This window comes from Capsicum annuum, chromosome 9, assembly GCF_002878395.1.
Source record: "Capsicum annuum cultivar UCD-10X-F1 chromosome 9, UCD10Xv1.1, whole genome shotgun sequence".
Lineage (NCBI taxonomy): Eukaryota > Viridiplantae > Streptophyta > Magnoliopsida > Solanales > Solanaceae > Capsicum > Capsicum annuum.
In genome coordinates, this window is record NC_061119.1 from 192,218,835 (window position 1) to 192,241,090 (window position 22,256).

The following is a 22,256-nucleotide window of genomic DNA, read 5'->3' on the forward strand; positions in this document are numbered from 1 at the left end:
TGGGAAGTTTATCATCTTACCCGACTAGGTATTCGCTTAGTCGATTCAGCAGAAGGTAATATATGGGTGCAAAGTAGTTCAGAATTATCCCTGGTTTCTAAAGTGAAGGAAAAGCAGGATAGGGATCCCATCCTAGTTAAGTTGAAAGAATCAATTAGAGATCAGAAGATAGAGGTTTTCCCCTAAAGAGAGATAGTGTATTGCATTATCAGGGTCGGCTATGCGTGCCAGGTGTAAATGACCTGAAACAGCGGATTCTTGCAGAAGTGAATGGTGCGCATTACTCTATTCATCAAGGCACCACTAAGATGTATCATGATTTGTGGGAGATCTATTGGTGGAGTGGGATGAAGAGAGACATTGTAGAGTTTGTAGCTAAGTGCTTGACATGTCAGTAGGTTAAGATTAAGCACCAGAAGCCCAGTGGGTCTATACAGAAGTTAGTATTCCCACATAGAAGGGGGAAGAGGTGAACATGGATTTTTTTATGGGTTTACCTCACACTCATCGTCAGCATGATTCAGTTTGGGTCATTGTAGATAGGATGACCAAATCAGCTCAATTCCTACTAGTTCATACCTCTTATTTAGCTGAGGACTATGCAAAAATCTATGTCAGAGAGTTGGTTAGATTACATGGAGTTCTGTTATCTATAATCTTCGATAGAGGTATGCAGTTTGCCTCTCATTTCTAGAAGGCGTTCCAAAAGGGTCTTGGTACCTAAGTCCACCTTAGTATAATTTTTCACCCTCAAAAAGACAGTTAAGCAGAAAGGACCATTTAGACTTTAGAGAATATGTTGCATGTGTGTGTGATAGACTTTAAAGGTAGTTGGAATACCCACTTACCTTTGATTGAGATCTCATATAACAACAGCTATCATTTCAGTATTTAAATGGCTTCATTTGAGGCACTCTATGGGAGGAGATATAGATCTCCCATTGGTTGGTTTGAAGTGGGTGAGGCTGCAGTGGTAGCGTCTGACTTGGTATTTGATACCTTAGAAAAATTTTAGTTGATTAGGGAAAGGCTTAAGACAGCTTAGAGCTGGCAAAAATTGTATATGGATGTGCGCACAAAGGATCTCGTGTTTGAGATTGGTGATTATATGTATTTAAAAATCTCTCCTATGAAAGGAGTGAAGAGGTTTGTCAAGAAAGGGAAGCTCAGTCCCTGATATATCGGTCCTTACCGAATACTCAGCCGTTTTGAAAAGGTAGCTTACTAGCTTAAGTTGCCTTCAGACTTAGCTTCAGTTCATCCAGTGTTCCATGTATCCTTGCTAAAGAAATGCATAGGTGACCCAGCAGTTGTAGTCCTTGTAGGGAGTATAGACTTTTAGAACAACTTCTCTTATGAGGTGATCCCAGTTAAAATCCTTGATTATCAGTTCTTTGGCAGAATTAGTCCGTTGAGAATGCTACTTGGGAAGCAGAAGAAGATATGCGGGCCAAGTATCCTCACCTCTTCTCCGTAAACTCAGACTCAGCCCAAGGTAACAGTTTTTCCTTGAAGTTACTCAGTTTTATGCTCAGATTTTCTTTATAAACTTGGTATCAGTTACCATTGCATATCCAGTCACACATTCATGAGTTCGTAGTCATATATTCATGCATCAGATATGGATGTTCAGTATAAAAGACTCATCTTATTATAAATCCCAGCCATATACTCATGTATCAGACATGCATGTTTAGTATGAAATTTCAGCATATTAGTAGTGTCAGTTATGAAATTATGTTGCAGTTGTGCATATCCAGTATCTAAATTCTATCTACCAGTATTCCCAGCTTAATCAGTCTCATTCGAGAATGAATGCTCCCAAGGGAGAGATATTGTAAGACCCCGCAAAATCCTAAGCTTGATTCAGTCCTTCAAAAGCTAGTAAGAGGTCCTAGACTTAGAAAAATTCAGCTAAGTGTTCATTCTTAGAGTTAATTCTTAGAGTTATTTTAGCCTTTGTAAGTTGGCGATCCTTTTTCACGACCCTCATGACCTTAAAGTAATGATTTCTAGGTTGAATCATAATCAAGAATGTCAGTAGGTGTTCTCAAAAAAGTTTTAGACTTTTTGGACTTCGTTTGAAACACATTTAAAAGCTCAAACCAGTGGATCAATTCGATATCGATGCGCTGTATTACCCATCACGTCGATGATTATTTTTCCCCAGCTCTCAGTGCAAATTCAATAAACCGACATAGACTCAATGCAGTACATTGGCTATCATGTTGATGCCTATGACGTGGTGTATCGGTCTGCGCATTGCTAGTCTAGTTTTCAGTAATTAAAAATCCGCATCCAGAGGGGTAAATGGGTCTTTTCCTATCTTATATCAGCCCCCAAACATGTAATTAATTCATCCAAAAGGTAAAACTTACTCATTATCTCTAGAATTTTCCAAGAACAAACCTTAGTTCATCACATTCAAGAATCCAAGTTCCAAGGAAATCCATCAATCTTTCAGTGTTCAAGCTTTACGATATGTCAAGTATTCATCCAAGGGTCCCTTCCACCCTTGGAGTTCAATAAACTAATTTTAAAACTTGAAGTGTATTGATTCACGAATTTCATGTTGAGTTTGATTATATTCATGATTAAAATGATTAATTGGGTTTCAAATCCATGTTTGTTACAAATTTCATGTAGAGTTATTTGATATATGCATAGAATTATATGAATCCATGTTAAACCTTTGAAATTGTAAATGAGGATTTAAATTATGATGGCTATGTGTTGTTCAATGTCATGTGCATGGATTAAGTTCTCCAAGTGTCTAATAAATTGTTCATGAGAACAAAGAAAGAGGGAAAACAATCACGTCATGTTAGCTTATGTGCAAGTTATATCATGCAAGTGTTTGATGGAATGTCTCTATGAATGAGTTATGCTTAGGTTCATGTGGTTATACCTTTCAAGTTTATGCTATGATTTATTTTTCATGCTATCGAGTCCTGGGGATATTCAATACTTGATAATTTAGCTATTTACCTAGAGCCAGTGTCAGTTATAGAATAATCTCAGTCATGCCATGATCAGTAGCACTCTTAGTCAGTTACAGAACTCAGGAAAAACTCAGTAGACTTACTATCAGTCCAGTCCAATTTTGTATTCAGTTCAGACCTCAGTAAATTTAGTCGATTAATAGAATTTAGTAGTATTTTACTAGTCAATGGAACTCAGTGAAATCAATTCAGTTTAGTTAAACAGTATAATCAGTAATAGTTCAGTCAAGCCTAGTATGAAGTAAAAATCAGTTCAGTGTCTATTCAGTTGGGAGTAGGATTCAGTACCGAGCGAACCCAGGGATGGAGGCATTCTTGCCAGCAGAGGGTTTGACCCTTAGTAGCAATCCTTACATTACAGAACTACATAGCCAACATAGGTTGAGATATCTTTCTGCTAGACTAGGTTTGATACATCTCATATAAGTTTTCCTGCCAGTGAGGGTTGACAAAAGAGCTTCCTGTCAGAGAGGATTAACTCACAGTTGTCTTTACCCGTGGTACGGTTCTGACACCCTTCCAACTGGGGTTAAAGGTTGGACCCCAATATATTTAGAAAGAGGAATGTCAGTTAGATGATTACCTCCCACAATTTCAGTTTTAGTCTTCAGAATAGAACTCAGTTCAGTTCTACAAAAATCAGGACTGTCAGACACAGTCACTTAGTTTAGTATGGAACTCAGAATAGTTTCATAGAATCAGGACTGTCATATACAGTCACCTAGTTTCCAGTAATATAGTATTAGTAAACTCAAATATCAATAAATCCAAAATTTATTTTTCATTATCCAGTGTTATCACGACCTCAGTTATAGTTTACGTATTCATGCATGTACTTTCATTCATTTATACTCATGTTATTCAGTTAGTATTATTCATGCATATGAACCCATGCATCACAGCCTACCGCACTTAGTATACCAGTACATTTAAAGTGCTGACTTATAACTTTATTTTTCACTATGGTATCTTATATCATAGGTTCAGATGCACGGACTCCCGATCATACTTATCAGCCCGACCCATCAGCAGAAGACTAGTGGTAAGTCCTCATAGTTCGAGGATATGATTATTACTTCAGTATCTCAGTTTATTAGTTTTCAGTAGTCGGGGTTAGTTGGGGGTTTGTCCCATCAATCCCCTATTCAGACAATAGAGGCTTATTAGACTAGATTATTTCCTACAGATGTATCAGTATTTAATTTTTTGTACTCAGTATTTATTTATAGTTTTGAACCTTACGGAAATTTTCCTCCTAATTTCTGCTTAATACAGTATTATTATTCAATATTTCAGCAGGTACCAGTCATGGGTTAGCTTGTGGTCCCTCAAGATTATGAGCATCTTGTAGCGTTCGGATACAGACTCGGGGCATTACATTATAGAAAAGGATGGAGATTGAATTCTTTGAATACACTAGTGTAGAAGAAAGAATTTAGGGGTGTTTTGGAAATTTGAAATTGAGGATAAGGTTTGTTGGTGGATAAGGTGAGCTGGAATTGTACAATTTAGTACAAATTTGAATTTCAAAATGGAAAAAGGATAAGGTTAAGATGGAATTGTACAATCTAGTAAAAACTTTGAATTTCAAATTTGAATTTTGAGATTTGAATTTTTGGTGGTTGTTGATTGGTTCAGGGTTGGGAATTGAAATTAGAATTTAATAAATGGCCCTAAATCATAATTTTAGTCAAATTTTTTTTAAATTAAAATCGTATTAATAATCAATTGGCCAACTTCATTAGAATTATGGTCAAATTGATTTCAATTATGACCAAATACAATAAAATGACTACAATTTAAATAAGATCTGATACGAGTTATTAACCTCTTTAATCTCGAGCCTCTTGATTAGATAAAATCAAATAAATATTTCTCCAAATACATCATTTTTAAGAACAAATTTTATTTAAATCAATATTTTACCCATTTGAATTAATTTTCAAGATCAATCTCAATAATAGTCCAGTTTTAATAAAATCTATTTATTTAAGTAGAAAAATTTATACAATCTCGTATATGTAAACACGAAAACCTATAGTAGTCACTTAAATGACAAAATCAACTGAAAAAAAATATTTTAGAGCACATTTATCCGGATGAAATAGACATTTTGATTTTATTAAAAATCAATGAAACTCGAGATTAAACTTAGTCATGGAGAGAAAAAATTAGGTGTCAACAACTGTCTCCTCCCTTTGGATACGGTGGATGCAAGTAACCCTGTGCGAAGGGAGTTTGACATTCCTAGTTTTTCTCTGATCAATAATTTATTTTTGAAAGATATTAATTTTTTCATGAGTTTCATGGAGTTATAGTCGGACCCCAGTATTGAGTTTCTTACATATCTCAAGTTATATGAGAAATCAGGCCACTTGTAGTTCTTAAATCTTGATTTAAAGCACGATTTTCAAAGAATTCATGAGCTATTTCATTTTTGAATTTAAGTTAAATCAGAAAGCTGGGAAATAAGTAGATTATGGAGAGATTGGAATGCAGATGAGTTTTCAATATAGATCCCAGCCTACATATCCCCGAGACTTAAGGAATCAGACTTCCTGTAATTCAACTCGATCAATAGAAAAGATAGTCCTTTATTTTAGACAATTTTTAGCTTAGGATGAGTAACAAGCTAATTGAGTTACGAAAAAGAGACTAATAACTTCTAAACCATGAATGTGAAATCTTTCACATCCATAGGAAAGAACTTACTTGGACATAGTTTCCAAAACTCTAGGTGTGTTGTCCCTCGAATTTGAAGAAAAGAGAAGGTTACCCTAAGTATGAGTTTAGAAATAACCTAAAAGTGAAGCTAAAATTGAAATATCCCAAAGTACCCACATGCACTCTAACATGGGTGTAGTTTGATGGTGGTGGTGATCATCCTTTAGCTCGTGTCTAAAGAGTTTGACGTCTCTCTTTGGAATATGTCCCGATTTGCTACTAAGAAAAAGTTTCACATTGTGCTGCATCCTTTTTAGAGGTGTCCACACCTGTGGTTGTGATTTGAGATTTTCATCCTCTCGGAAGCTCTCGACAATATCTCAAAAAAAAAAATTTAGTAAGAAAAATAATTCACAAAAGGGGTATATAGTTTTTTACCATACCTCCACGTAAGTTGTTATTCAAAAACTGAAATTGTCCCCTCATTTACCTGTTTGGAGGGCAATAAATTGCAACAACAAATACAACAAACCTGTTGGTTTTTGAATAAAATAGATCTTTTGTCAATTGAATATTTCTTCAAAGTGGGGTGACCCTTTTGGACACCGACGATACTTTATGTATAACAATCCCTGCAACCGTGTAATCTTATGCTGATGCGGCACCCTTTAGGTCACCCATAATGCTTGTTATCTGTGGAACGATAACCTCTTTGACTATTGACAATGATCCTTTTCATGTGACATGGCATAAATCTTATGTATCTTTTGTATCGATACAACTTATAGATTTTCCTTGAATTGTTAATCTTTGGGTAATTTTGCGCATCATTTGATGTTGGATATGAGGCGACTTAAAAATATCCTTAAGAGTTTCTAGATTTTAAGTTAATCCTACATATTATCCAATCTTAGATAAGAGATGTCTTACAGATATCCCTCCAATCACTAGTTTTCAGGAATTTCTATATATCAGCCAACCTTGAATACAATATGACTTATACATATCTCTCAAATTTCTAGCCTTTGGGTAATCCAATGCATGATAGATCTTGTATATGACGCGGATTATAAAGAAACCTTTGACCTATCAACTTGATAATCTCATATATTCTCTGATAAGGATTTAGTTGTGACTTATGGATAACCTTTGGACTACCAATTTTTGGGTAACCTTGCACACTATACGGTTAGTATGTTATTGCAGCTTGCGAATAACCTCTAGACTATCAACTCATAGGTAATCCTACAGACTATCCCATATTAAATAACATGACTTGTAGATGGCACTTGGGTTGTCAATTTTTGGGAAATCCCATATGTCTTTTGCTCTCAAATTGTAACTTAAAGACGTCCCTTCGAATTATGTGTTTTTGATGCATTCATACGTTGATTCATAAAATGCTTAGATATCCTCAATGCCGAGCTATATATCCTTTTTGCATGGTAAATAAATATAAAATTCTGAGATATTATCGATGTCAGATTATGCTATCTTCCGGTGGTCAACGGATATTGTTGCTCCAAAGCGTCTTACAAGACCAGCATGGCAAGCGATTATGGAGACTTAGTTGAAACTCATGATAGCCTTCTTGGTGATTAAATAATATAAAATGGCCCTCTTGATATGGCCCTTTTGTTAATAGAATAAAATGAAATGGCCCTCTTGGTAATGGAATAAAAGGCCCTCTCAGCAATGAGATAATATGAAATGGTCCTATTGGTGATGGCATAAAATGTCCCTCTCATCAATAAGATGATATGAAATGGCCCTCTTGGTAATGGCATGAAATGGACCTCTTGGAAATAGCGTGAAATAGCCCTCTTGACAATGAAACAAAATCGCCCTCTCGACAATGATATGAAATAGAATGGCCCTCTAGGCAATTTGAAAACATTTCACCTAAGTCCATTTGTCTGTGTTTTTGCTTTCTACATGTACCTGTACTCAAGGTAGACAGTTAGTAGACACAATGTCACTCTCACTGGCGACCACAGTCAAGCTTTATGATAGTTTAATGACAAATGCTCAGCATAGTAATTTGAATGACTTAGTCCGCTATTAATCTTCTCATTTTTGGAAAAATATTTAAATAGCAGATCCATCGAATGCAAGTAAATAGGGTTAGATCCTTTTATGAGGATTACTCATATACTATTTGCTTCACTTCAGGGCAAATTTTGAGGATGACTTTCAAATCTTTCTCCTATTGAGTGGTCCTTTTGATTGCTGTATTTATTATGTCAACTCCTTTGAATGCACCTGCGCTCAAAGTAAGTAAATATTAGACGCAAAGTCTCTTTTGCTAACGACAATGTTTTAGAAAAAATCTAAATAAAATATTCATAAAGAGGATAAGATGCCTTTGTTTGTCATTCATGGTCTCTTAAAATAAGATAGATAATTCAAAAGATCCTCGATAAATAGGTATTGAACTTGTCTTTGGGGATACCCAAAAATACTGTTCTTTAGCATTATATGCTTTGGTGTGGTTCCCCATTCGCTTGGGTATTTTTGAAAAAGATTCTCATTTTTGTGTATTGATCCCTACATCCACAGAAAAATAGTCAGTTTTGAGTGAAACTACTCCTTATTTATCTCTTTTAATCTTCGGCTTTCTCCTTGCCATCTTTTAGGTGCTCCGTAATATTTGGAATTCCACCCAGACTCCCCATTCCAATAGATGCTTAAGCAATGACTAAGTAAAAATATGTGTATAGAATTTCAAAAGTAGTATTCATTTTAGAAAGTTAGTTTCAAAATTTTTGTATAAGCTTTTAGAAAATCGCTGCCAGTCATGCCATGTACTAGCTTAACGAACATATTCCTCTTGAGGATCGACTACTTCTAATGTCTGACGGAGTATTTTCAGTGACACATCATCAACGCTGAGGTTTTCTACCAGAAGTTCTGTTATAGCTGGAGATTTAGTCTATCTAGACTATGTCACAACTAGTGATTTCTGAAACTTGACTTTGGTCTCTAGTGTTGTGGAATTTGAAATATACTATAGTATATTTGTGGAAATTTGGAGGACCTCCTCAAAATTTCTCCCCAGTTTAATGCTGTTTGATTTGATCTCAGCTTGAGAGGATCCGAAGTCTTTGTTGGTTTTCATTCTCTTTGGATAATGATCTTCTTCTTTTGAATTTTCGATACCATTCTTGAAAATTCTGCCCCAATTCTCATTTCTTGGAGTTATATGATCGAGATATTAAGGCACCTATGTATCCCGTTGAAGCAGAAATCAGGTCAAATATAGTTCAAGACTATGCTAGGGATATATAGAAAAATCTAATGGATTGACCGAAGGCGACATAGGCCACCTGTGTATCCATTTCTTGATATTCAGGTTATCACATAGTTCATACATAAAAGGAAAGGTTAAATTCTTCTAAGGGGTTGACCGAAGCCGACATAGGCCACCTACATATTTATTTCTTAAAATTCATGTCAAAGATAGTTTGTACATACTCTGGAAGGGTAAATTCTCCTAAGGGGTTGATTGAAGTAGACATAGGCCACCTACGTATCCGTTTCTTGGAATTTGGGTCAAGCGTAGTTCGTACATACACTGGGAGGGTAAATTCTCCTAAGAGGTTGACCGAATTCATTATAGGCTGCCTATGTATCCCTTTCTTGGGAATTCAGGTCAAATATAGTTCGTATATACACTGGAAGGGTAAATTCTCATAATGTATTGACCGAAGCCGACATAGACCACCTACGTTTCCCTTTCTTGAGAATTCAGGTCAAATGTAGCTCGTAAGAAATGAATAATTAACTATCCATTTTTCTTTGAGAGAATTGATAAGATTCCTTCTTCCTTGCCTTTTCTAGATAGACATCGACCTGATTCTCATGGTAATCTTCCCCCTGGTTAATCGCCTTAATTGTTTCTAGGTTAGGCTTTCTTGATTCTCAAACTCTTTGGTTCTTTTGTTGCCTGTTCTAGAGCTATTGTGTCCCACTCATCATTATCTTTCTTGATTTGTTCATTTTGATATTGACATGACATGACACTGGTAGGTTTTAGATGTTTATTATTTTTATGAAAACCAAACAAGTTTTGCAATATCAAGTAGATAACTAAATAAACAATAAAGATTTTTGCAATAGGGGAGGCTTATACTGAGTTTTGGAAAATATTTACAAACTCTAGCCACGAGTGTGAGTCTATGCCTTTTGTAAAGCATAAAAAGCAAAAGAGAAGCAAATAAACTTAAATGGTGGGTATCGGGTCTCCTCCGTATTACCACCGACTTTGTAGAAAATTAAATTTTATTTTTTCATCGGCTTTCACCCTTTTCGCTTTGTCCAATTCTTGTTATATGTGACATCTGTTTACAATCAAGTGATTTCCAAATAATTGTGCTCTATACTCAAAGGTCATTAATCTAAAAAATCATGCAATCACACAAATTGATCAAACACTACCTAGCATCATCAACCTCTTGTCTGGCTCGCTTTAATTCTTCTCTCAATGGGTGTATGGTTGATACATCATTACACAAAAGCAAACATATAAGCCTTGCCCCTACCCCAAAGGATAATGGATTGAATTAAATAACATATGTTTCTTCAGCATAGAAATATAATTCGCCTATAATTGACTCATGGTCAATAGATTCAGGGTAGAATTTCTAATAGGCCCAAATCTCATCAGGTATTGGGTCACCCTAGGCTCATGCATAAAAAAGAGTTTTGGTTTCATTCTATTCTGGGTGTCTAGAGTGGGCTTGGACCAGGTTCCCAAGTGGACAACTTGGGTTTGGAAATACAAACAGTCATCGAACGCATAACGTACCAATAAATCATTGTATTTCCAACACTTGATTTGGAATTGAACAATAGGGGATGGAACGTCCGTAAAACCCTAAACAATTTATATATTCAAAAGGAAAATTATGCTATGAAATGCAATAATTTAAACTTCATCGAAAATTTAAACACATAAGTACATGAATAGTTTAAATATTACAAACCCAAATAGTTAACCAAAGAATTTAATTTAAATATTTGGTTAGAACCTAGTTAAATTCCCCAGCAGAGTCGCCATTTCTGTTTTGCGGAGAAAAGATGACTATTGCATTTTTTACGAATCAAATACTTTCAAAAAAAGCTTTCAAACTTGATTTTTTGAAACAGAGACGCCACTTCATTTATTTAGGAAAATCAAGAAAAACTTTGAAAAATCACTTAAAGGTTAAAATCCAAAAAGATCCTTTAAGTTTAGAAATTCCGAGTAAGGGATTCCTATTAATACTCATGGAAGATTGTTAAGGCAACAAGAGTATCTGCTAACTTGTAGTTATTCAAACTACTTGAAAGCAACTTTTGACTAACTTTAAAAATAAGTTGGCTTTTAGATTTAGAAAAAATCGATTAAGGGAAAAAAATATTTTTGAGGTTTATGCAAAACCTATTTTTTCGACGACTTAGTAGGAAATTTAACTAGTTCAAGAAAATTAATATCAAATAGCATGTAAAGGGAAAAGGTCAAAATTAAAAGACTTAGTCTCTTAAGCCCAAATCCATCAACCCTATCCTAATCTAATTGGGCTTTTGACCCATAACTTGTCTTAATTTAATCGTTTAGACTTTTGGCCCACTTGCACCTATCCAGTCTAATTATTTTGGGTTTTTTGCCGACAACCTGTCCTAAACTAGTTTTTGAATCTTGAAGGTCCAAAATCAGCTTCACCTGTATTAAAGAACTTTTGTTTCGAGTCCCAAATAAATATATAAATAAATAAAAATAAATAAAATAATAATAAAATCAAGACTTTTAAGCCTTTAGTGACTTCAACAATGGGGTTTCGACCCATTTCTTCTTCTTCTGTCTTCTTGCACCCGCACGCCATATAATCGATTTTGAACTTAAATTTTGGACTTGACTCAGAACTGTGTGCCTCATTGGCCCATTACAAAATGCAAGAGAAAAGGAGTTCATTTGGACTCCAAAGCAGATTCATGCAAAGAAAAAGATAAAAAAATTAATGTATTCGAAAATTCTCCACATAATAGATAAATAATGAGATGAAAAAATAACATTCTAAAGCATAAAGAAATAGTAAACTATGAAATCAAAGCAAACCAAATTATTCAACGAAAAGGAAACTAACCCATCTCTTAAACAATCTTACAAAAAATTGAATCTAGCACTATATAATCAACTAGCCCTTGAAAAGAAGACATGGATCCACAAGCATAGTTGCTTAAAATTTAGACAAATATTTCCTATAAATTTACACATATTTTCACCAAATACCATGATATGATAAAGTCTAAGGTATAATTTTTTAAAGAAAAAAGAGGAATGAGGAATAGATGAGGAAAACTTTCGCAGCACCTCAAATATGAAATACAAGATATACTAATGAAACAACACTTTTTAATACAAAGTGAAGTCAATCAACATATCTATAACTTGAAGGAAAACTCAATATAGCATGTGAATAACAATGAGACATCTAAATAATTTTTTTTTAAAAAAACTTTTAGTAGTAAACCAATGCGTGAAGTGAAGCAAATTGCACTTATTAAACATGTTTGAAAAATTATATTCAAAGCTAAGATAAGGAAAATTATAGAAGATTAATTCTAAGAAAAAAATGTCCAATTATGTCAACTCCTATTTTAGTTTTACACATTTTCAACAATATCTATAACCCTGACAACTTTTCAATTTAAACAGGAGAAAATCAAAGCAGTTTTAAAATCATAACCCCAAACATATATCATAACAACTTAGCATTGCATTGTGGCATTTAATCAAGGAGAAAAATAACTCTTTAATAAAAAAAATTAAGTATTGGTAAAGGAGTTTGATCTTAAAAGTAGCACTTAAATTATAATTTTTCTATGTGAATGAGACAACTATCAGTATATGTCAAAGTGGTCAACTTTAACCTTAAGCGATTTTGCAAATTACTAGGCCACAAACGTAGCACACGAAAATATATCTTTCAAAAATAACACCAAATCCCTACATACAGGTAACTAACTACTTCAGTTTGAGAAATAATTTCATAGACCTTTTGAAAATAACAAACACTAGTCTGAACTTTATTAGAGAAAGGCAGGATATTACAAAAATCATTGAACCTCTTTCTCTAATCAATAAAAGTAAAAAAAAATTCATCATTTTGACCAAAAAAAATATCCAAACAGAAGAGAAATAAACAACTCGAATGTGAAATAAACCTAGAACTTCATCTCTCATATGAGGATTTTGAAATTCATCTAAATAATTAGCATGCAGATGACAAGTTCTTATGCTTTGACTTAGCCAATTACTATTTTATTAAGACAAAACAAATAATGTTAAACTATTCTTTTCGACATAAAGAAAACAACTTTACATGCTAAAAGTGAACAACGAATTTAAACAAGGCATGAGTATGTGTTTTAATCAAGCAAAGACCGAAACTTTATCCATCTAATTTATCATGGAAAAACAAACAATAGTAACTATTCTTTTCGACATAAAGGAAACAACTTTATATAGTAGAAGAGAGATTATCCACCGATAACGAATTTAAACACGACGTGAGTACTTATTTTAATCAAGCAAAGGTCAAAACTTTATCCATCTAATCATAATAATCAAAAAAGAAAGTCAAAGAAACACGTTCAGCTATTGTTAGCTCATTTTACACCATTAACATAAAAAAGTATCCATAATATTGATATCACAAAATTCAAGGGCCGTCAAGGCCATCTACAACAAATAATCTCAGCAGACAAAATTACAACTACAAACTACGATGAAGGAGATGAAGAAGAAAACGATAACAAAACTATAAAGGAAGGGTGTGTTTATCTTTTTTGGAGAAGCAAAATGGGACTTCGAGCCTTCTTTGAAGTCTTGACCACCAACATAAAGCAATCTTTTGAGAACCCCGATTAGCCTACCGCTTTTCTTAAAAAAGAAATTACTATAAAAAAATTCAACTCTTTGCTCAAAAAGTTTTTCCCAACTCTTTGAGACTTGCCTCTCCACCAAAATAGTGGTATTATTTATAGAAAAGGATGGGGATTCAATTTTTTGAATCTACCAATGTGGGAGAAAGAATTTAGGGGTGTTCTGGAAATTTAAAATTGAGGATAAAGTTTGTTGGTACATAAGGTTAGGTGGAATTATACAATCTAGTACAAATTTGAATTTCAAAATGGAAAAAGGATATGGTTAAGGTGGAATTTTACAATCTAGTACAAATTTGAAATTCAAATTTAAACTTTGAGATTTGAATTTTTGGTGGCTGTAGATTGGTTGCGGGTAGGGAATTGAGATTATGATTTAATAAATGGCCCTAAATCATAATTTTAGTCGATTTTATTTAAATTAAAATCATATTGAAAATCAATTGGCCAATTGCATTGCAATTAGGGCCAAATTGATTTCAATTATGACCAAATTTAATAAATTGACTAAAAAATTTAAATAAGATCCGATACGAATTATTAACCAGTTTAATCTTGAGCTTCTTGATTAGATAAAATCAAATAGATATTTCTCCAAATAAATTATTTTTAGAACAAATTATATTTAAATCAAGATTTTATCATTTGAATTAATTTTCAAGATTAATCTCAAAAACAGTCCAGTCTTGACAAAAATATTCATTTAAGTAATAAAATTCATACAATCTTATATATGTAAACACGAAAACGTATAATCGTCACTTAAATGATAAAATTAACCCAAAATAAATATTTTAGAGCACATTTATCCAGATGAAATAAACATTCTAAATTTTATTAAAAATCAAAGAAATTCAGGATTAAATTTAGTCACGGAGGACCAAAAATTAGGTATCAACAATCAATTTATATCCCACTGGCATTACATCTAATGTATGGGCTAATTTCAAAACATCACTTTGCAAGTGAAACATAATATACTTGATTTGCGTATTTTATCTATCTGCATTATTTGACAGATTTAAATTCAAGATCTTCTTTATCATTTATAATCATGCGTGTTATATCTATAATCTATTAAATATTTAAAGTGTGAAGACCCTTAGAAAAGTGATTCAAACTTTTTACCCTTCATTAAAAATCTCCACAATAGACAAAATCGTCTTTTCATGTATTTTCTTCAACTATTATATTATTATTCTTATAATATTGATTATAATTTTGAAAAAAATAAGTGTTCTAAAAATTATGGTAAGAGGAAAATATATGGAGAATGGATCCGGCTCCTCTTCATTTTCACTCTCTCCATTTTTCTCAAGTTCTCATCTTGATTGATGATACATGACCGAATTAAATTGAATCGGTTATTTCAAATTAGATCTCTAATCATGATTAATATAATAAATATATTATATCAACTAAAAATAGATTGTTTATTTCTTTCTTTTCTCAATATTCTCTCCAAGACTGATTATTTCTCTAAATTTTCTCTTATTTCCTCCAAAATCTATCAGTTCTAATTTGACAGCTCCTAAAAATATACCTTTCTTATACACATTTTTAATTAGATTACTTATTAATTATATAACATATGTTTCAAGAAGGGATTAACGAGGTAAAAAATAGGCAGAAAATATGCGATAAAGAACTTTTATCTTCTAAAAAAAATTTCACATCGTAAATTTTAATGACGATGAAGAATTTCAATTTCTTCGTTTCTTTTTTCCACTAGGCAGTTTTTTTTCCTAGAAGCTTCTTGGTTTCAGCTGAAGTGTAAAGAAAAAATTACAGGAAAAATATAATACATAATGAGGATGCAAAAATTATCTTCGCTAGTACAACCTTTAAAATAGAATTAAAGTAATCCTTCAGAGTCATCCTCATTTTTTTTATGTGCATCATTAACTATCAAATTAGAACTGATAAATTTTGGAGTGAATGAGAGAAAATTTAGAGAAATAATTGGTCTTTGAGGGAATATTGAGAAAGGAAAGAAATAAACAACTTATTTTTAATTGATAAAATATATTCATCATATTAATCATGGTTAGAGATTTAGTTTGAAATAAATTAAATCTTAACTATTCAATTTAATTAAGTCATGTGTCATCAATCAAGATGGAAACTTGGGGAAAATGGTAAGAGTGAAAATGGAGAGGAGTCAGATCCAACTAATAATGATAGGTTTACCTTTTGGTCTAAGTTAAAAAGGAAGTCCTAAAATATATGGTAAGAAAGAAAATATTAATAGATTTGTTGTCTTGGGAGAATTATTGTTGGACTCTAGGACTTTGGACATTAAACTGGGTCTTTTATCTCAAATGAGATACTTTCATTTTGTAATGCTAAGCATCGTTACTGTTTGTGATATGATTATCTTCTTTATTTTAATGTTGTAACAATAACTTTTGTGATAGTCTTACAGAGGCAGATACTACTTATGCTCTTGAGCTCTTCAATCATATCAGAAATTTGAAATTTGGTGGATCTGTATTGATTAAACATATCATAAATGGGCTAATATTGAGATAATCAATGCAGTTGATTTAGCATTAAGTGACAAAGTCTTGGCTAGCATTGGAAGCAGATGTTCACGCCTATATTGAAGTTAAACAATAAGGTAAAAGTTCTAAATTTTTCTTCTTTCTTTTTTTGGAAAAGTTATTATTGTGTATGCTTTATTTAGGTTTATGTTTCTTTGTTTAAGTTTTTTAATCACCGTGAAGTGAATGGTTTATGTTTTCTTAATCAGTTTTAGTAGGTTTTTTTAGGTTATACATATATCTTTTTTGGTTAGAAAACTTTGAGATCGTAACTTTCGTTATTGAATCTTCAGTTATTTTGTAGCTTTGGTTCTAGAGGATCCGACATAACTTTGTGATTTTCAAGTTTCCACTTTTTTTCATTACGTCAATTTTATTGATCATGAATGACAAATCATCTTTTTATGTTTATAAGTATATATTCGATGTATTGTGTTGTTAGTTTAAATATAATATTTATTTTGATTGTTATATAAATTTTCTTCACCACAATCATATGAAGGTCTTTCAAGATGTTTGTTATAAGTAATAAATTACTATAATATATAAAATAATGTATTTTGTAAATTGTTATCAAGGACTGATGATCAGGGACAAAGGCAAAAAATGAGAATAATACACAGGAAGTAAAATACTCATCAGGGACAAAGGCAAAAAATGAGAATAATACACAAGAAGTAAAATACCTACAAGAATACATTAATTAGGATTCTTTGATTAGTCTTTTTTGCTTAAGTATTGGTTAGGTTATAACTAGGATTCCTTAGTTAATTATCAACAACAGTTGTTTTATTTGAGTAGATGTTGGTTACGTTATAAAATCAGGATTCATTTGTTATCAATTAATATTTATGTTTTTTTTATATATATTTTCTCTTTGTTTAGTTTTAGAATTTTCATTAATTTTACAACAACATATTCCGGGGAACGCATGTATACCTTACTGAAAGACCAACTCAAGTACAACAAATTCAGATAAAAAAATAGTGAACTTCAGTATTTAAATAAATCTTTTTTTATTTTCTCAAAGTAACCTGTTGATTTTTTACTTGACATTCAAGCCGGATTATCTTTATTTTCTGTTTGTTTCATGATTTTCTAGGAATAATTATGCAACAAAACTTTATGGGACATCAAGTTACAGGTAATCAATTGTCCAGCTCTACAAGTTATCAATTGTCAAATGTCGAGCTTTATGAACCCCGACTTGATATCAAGACAAATTATGATATTTAATGTTAGTTTATAGACTCATTATGTAATTTTTATTTTTAATGTATTTTTAGGATCTATGTCATGCACAGTTTTACGATAATTTATTTTGTTATTTTGTCATTGATTTCTTGTGAGTATATCTTTAATTATTTCTCTTACTTTTTGTCTACCAGACATATTAAAAGTACACTATATGTTTTGTCGAATCTTCTATTCATAGTGAGACCTTGTCTTTATTCTTCGAATTTCATAAGTAACAAATATATATATATATATACATTGAGACTTGTCTTGTGTTATAACACCATTGATTGATTTCATCCAAACTTAGCATCGTGCATGAAGATAACATTGAGCCCCTTGATTGCTACGTGTTCACATTTATACCGAAGCAAATCTCGGCTGGACAGGAACTTTGCCGGTGACAACCTTAAAACCTTAAAACTAGCCAAACATGAGTTGTTATGGTAATTTTTGGGTGTATTCAGAGATATTTTAATGAAGTTTCAATAGTGATAATCGTGGTGCTTGAAGTATTACTTTGGTTCGTCGGAAGTGATGGAGAGAACTACAGACATGGTATTCTCTTCTATTGGATAAAATAAAAAGAGATTGTTAGGAAAGGGTGTAACATAGGAAAAGAATCGGTTAAGGAGATTTTAATCTTTTGTGAAGGTACAAGAAATAAATCTTTTATTTAGGCAAAATATTTTAAAAGATTTTGAAAATTTTGAATATTAAATCCTAGAAACAGTAAGATACTTGGCTCCTATTAAAGATGAAAAGAAAAAGATATAAATTAACAAATTAGTGATTGTTGTTATGAAATTTAAAGCAACAAAGAAGAATAGAGAGAGAAGAGATGAGACTTCTTTATTTCTCATGAGGATTTTTGAGGAGAGAATTACAATGAATGAACCTCCATTTATTTATAGAGAAATACTAACCTTGGGGTTTCTAACTTTTCTATAAATAGACATTCATTATATATGGCAAAGTAGATATTCACTATATATGGTAAAGTAAACAATCACTATAGATGGTAATATATTTATAACACTCTCCCTTGAATGTCTAATCAATAGATAATGTGTCTCGTTAAAACCTTACTATAAAAAATTCAGTGGAAAAAAAATAGTGAACGAAAAAGAGTACACATTCTCTAACAATACGCATATAGGCTGCCTCATTAAAAACCTTACAAGAATAATTCAGTAGGACAAAACCTCATAAGGAAAAAAGAGTACATCACGTATTAACTCCCCCTAATGAGATAATCCTTGAACCTTTGCATATCGATCTTGTACACCATATTCTTGAAGGTTGTAGTTGGAGGAAACTTGGTAAATAAATCAGTCACATTGTTACTTGAACGAATCCGTTGCACGCTAATATCACCATTCTTTTGGAGATCATGTGTATAGAAAAGCTTTGACAAAATATGCTTCATTCTATCTCTTTTCATGAATCCTCCATAAAGTTGTGCTATGCATACTACATTTATTTTCATAAAAATCATAGGTACTTTGTCACATTTTTCTCAAATGAGATTTATCATGGACCTCAACCATACATATTCTCGGCTAGCTTCATGATAGCTATTATCTCAGCATGGTTCAATGAAGTGCCTAGATAGACTGCTTTGTATATCTCCAAGATATTGCAGTGTCCCCACATGTGAACACATTGCATGTTTGAGACCAAAATTTATATGGGTTAAATAAATGCACAACATCAACATAATCAACAACATCGGTATTGCAATCTTTAGAATAAAATAAGATCATGTGTTTGATCCTATTTTAATGTCTCCTAGTAGGAGCAGAACTATAGCTTGCTGACAAATTAATCAAAGGCTATATCGAGCCTTGTAGTATTTGAAAGATATGTTCACCAATTGTACTAAGATATGGTACTTCATAACCAATTTAATTCGGTATATTTCTCATGTCAGCAAACAATCTATTGCTTTTAAAAACTTTTCAAGAGTTCCAATAATTTTCAATCTATAAGCTTATATAATATAAGGATTGTAAATAAGTTTCCTAGAAACTTTCATATGCTTCAAGCATTTTGAATTCTTAAAAGTTTTTATACAAATTTTGTCAAGTGACAATATTCAGTACTTCATGTGTGACATCTTCAAGTGTATGGACTGTAAATCAAATAAGTTTTATACTTACTTATGTCACTTGATAAATGTTTCTATGTTCGTATGCTTAAATAAACATAGAATTTGAATCCTTGTAATCTCTCACAATATTGCATCAATATTGTATCAAAGATATTGATGATATATCATTTAGTATCAGTTTGAAACGATCTGAGACTACCCCTAGTCGTCACATGGTGCTTGGAGTGACCCCAAGCTAACCCATAAACTGGCATACTATTAAGTAACTGAATTATAATAAAATAAATAACAATTTCTGCTGTGCGGAAACATAATGACATAATCTGAACAAATACATTACCAATAAAGTTTACAATATGATAAAATTGAAGGAAGAAACTAAAATTTACATGACTGACTCTGACTGACATCTATGAGCCTCTACTATACTAACTATAGATAGTTGGGACATGCCTCCAACTACCACTAATCAATACATATGAAAATAAATAAACTATACATAAACAAAAATAGTCTGGAGTCCTCGAAATAAGAGAACTCATCACCTGTTGGTTGAAAACTACAATAGTTTGATCGTGATGTATGGGCTCCAAATGGTACCTAAATTATAAAACAATGTAGCCACACAGACGTATATGTTGATCAGTACATCTGGAATGTACTGAGTATGCAAGGGTGAATGTAATGAGTACAACTGATTTCATACGTAATATTAGAACAAGCATGTTAAGTATAAGTAGACTCACCAATAGGCTGGAATAAACTGAAAGCTGAAAACATCTTAAAGCATGAGTGACAAACATAATCTGATAAGATGGTGAATCTCTACACTTAGTTTCTGTAAAACATGGTAAAACATGGCTACTGTATGAATACTGAGTCTGAAACTATGTGATGGAGAGTGACATAACTCAAGGATCTGAGTGTACAATCATACTGAGCATGAATACATAAACATACAAAACTAAACATAGTCATATACTAAACTTATCTGATTAATTAAATGACTGCTAGTTGAATACTGGTCATGTGAGCCTGAACTAAACTTAGTGTAAATAATTGGTATGAAACTATAGAGTACTATGGATATGAGTTGAGGACTATCTAAATAACATAAGATAACTAAGTATGAATGCGTGGAAAATGTAATATCTAAGAATGCAAGACCAAGCGTATAACATGATTCTAAAATAGTCTGTAAACTGAAATACTGATAACTAAATAACTAATAACTGTATGCTATGGTCAAGCAAACCTGAAACTAAACTTTGAACTTAATGCTGAACTAAGACTGTAACTGAGACTGTGGGAGGTATCATCTAATTGACATTCCCTAATCTGAGATAATTGGGGTCCAACCTGTAACCCCAATTAGAAGGGTGTTAGTACTGTGCCACGAGTACTGATGCTGGTTGTGTGGATTCACTAAACTGGTGTCCCAAAGGACTAAGGAGTAACCTATACTAGCAAAAAACTCATGAGATATATGTCAACTCTAACCTGGCAGGAAGATATCTCAAACCTATGCTGGCTACGTAGTTTTGTAACTCAGGGATTGCTACTAAGGGTCAAACCCTAAACTGATAGAAATGCCGCCATCCTTGGGTTTGCTCGATGTTGAATCCTACTCCCAACTAAATGACACTGGAATACTAACTGGTGTATGCACTGTTAAGTGATAACTGACAAGATCAGGTCATGATACTCTAAAAATATTAGTGCATTCAGATTCTCAGGTAATTATTAATGTATAAACTGATACTGGGACTGGAACTAGACTGAGCTAACTTAATAGGACTCACAATTGACCATATTACTGACTGAATGATATTTTCTATGGTATAACTTAAATCATTCTGTATATTATAAAAATTAGAAAACAGCTAAATTTAGTGTATTCATAAACCCCAGGACTCGATGACAATACAACAAGACCATACTAAGGCTTTGAGGACATGATAAATAGTCATTACTTAAAGAAACTCGTCACTTGGGAAATTCATCAAACACTTACAATTGATGGTTTAAGCTAAGCATAAATATAGTTTTTGCAATGACTTGAATCTGTACTCTGGAAGCTACATGGTACTAGAGACCCTGAAGGACCACCAGCTAAACCATAACTGGTACCTGCTATGAGCACTGTATAATAATAGTACTATAATAGCAACCAATTCTAAAATAAATGCCTAAGTAAGGCTGTAAATGCCATAAGGTTCATAACTAAAAACCAACACTGAATATTGATAACTGAATACTAAAACACATTTTTGAAATACTCTAGTCAGAAAGCCTATAACTGTCTGAATTATAGAGTTGATGGGACAAGGCCCCAACTAACTCCGACTACTGAAAACTATACTAAAATATTGAAATAATACTGTCCTCAAACTATGAGGACTCACCACTAAGTCTGCTACTGATAGGATGGGCTGCTAAGTACGGTCAGGAGGTCGTACATCTGAACCTATGATACAAGACATCATAGCACAAAAAAAAGGTATGCGTCAGTACTTTGAATATACTGGTATGCCAAGTAAGGTAGGTTGATATGCATGGGTTCATATGTATGAATAATAACTGAATGAGTAACATGAACATAACTGAATGAGAGAATATACATGAATACATAAACTATAACTGAGATCATGTTAACACTGGTTACAGAGTTCTGAATACTAACTAACTGATATCTGAGTTTACTGATACTGTAAAATTAATAATTGAGTGGCTGTTTCTGACAGTCCTAATTGATAACTGGGTTACTATTTC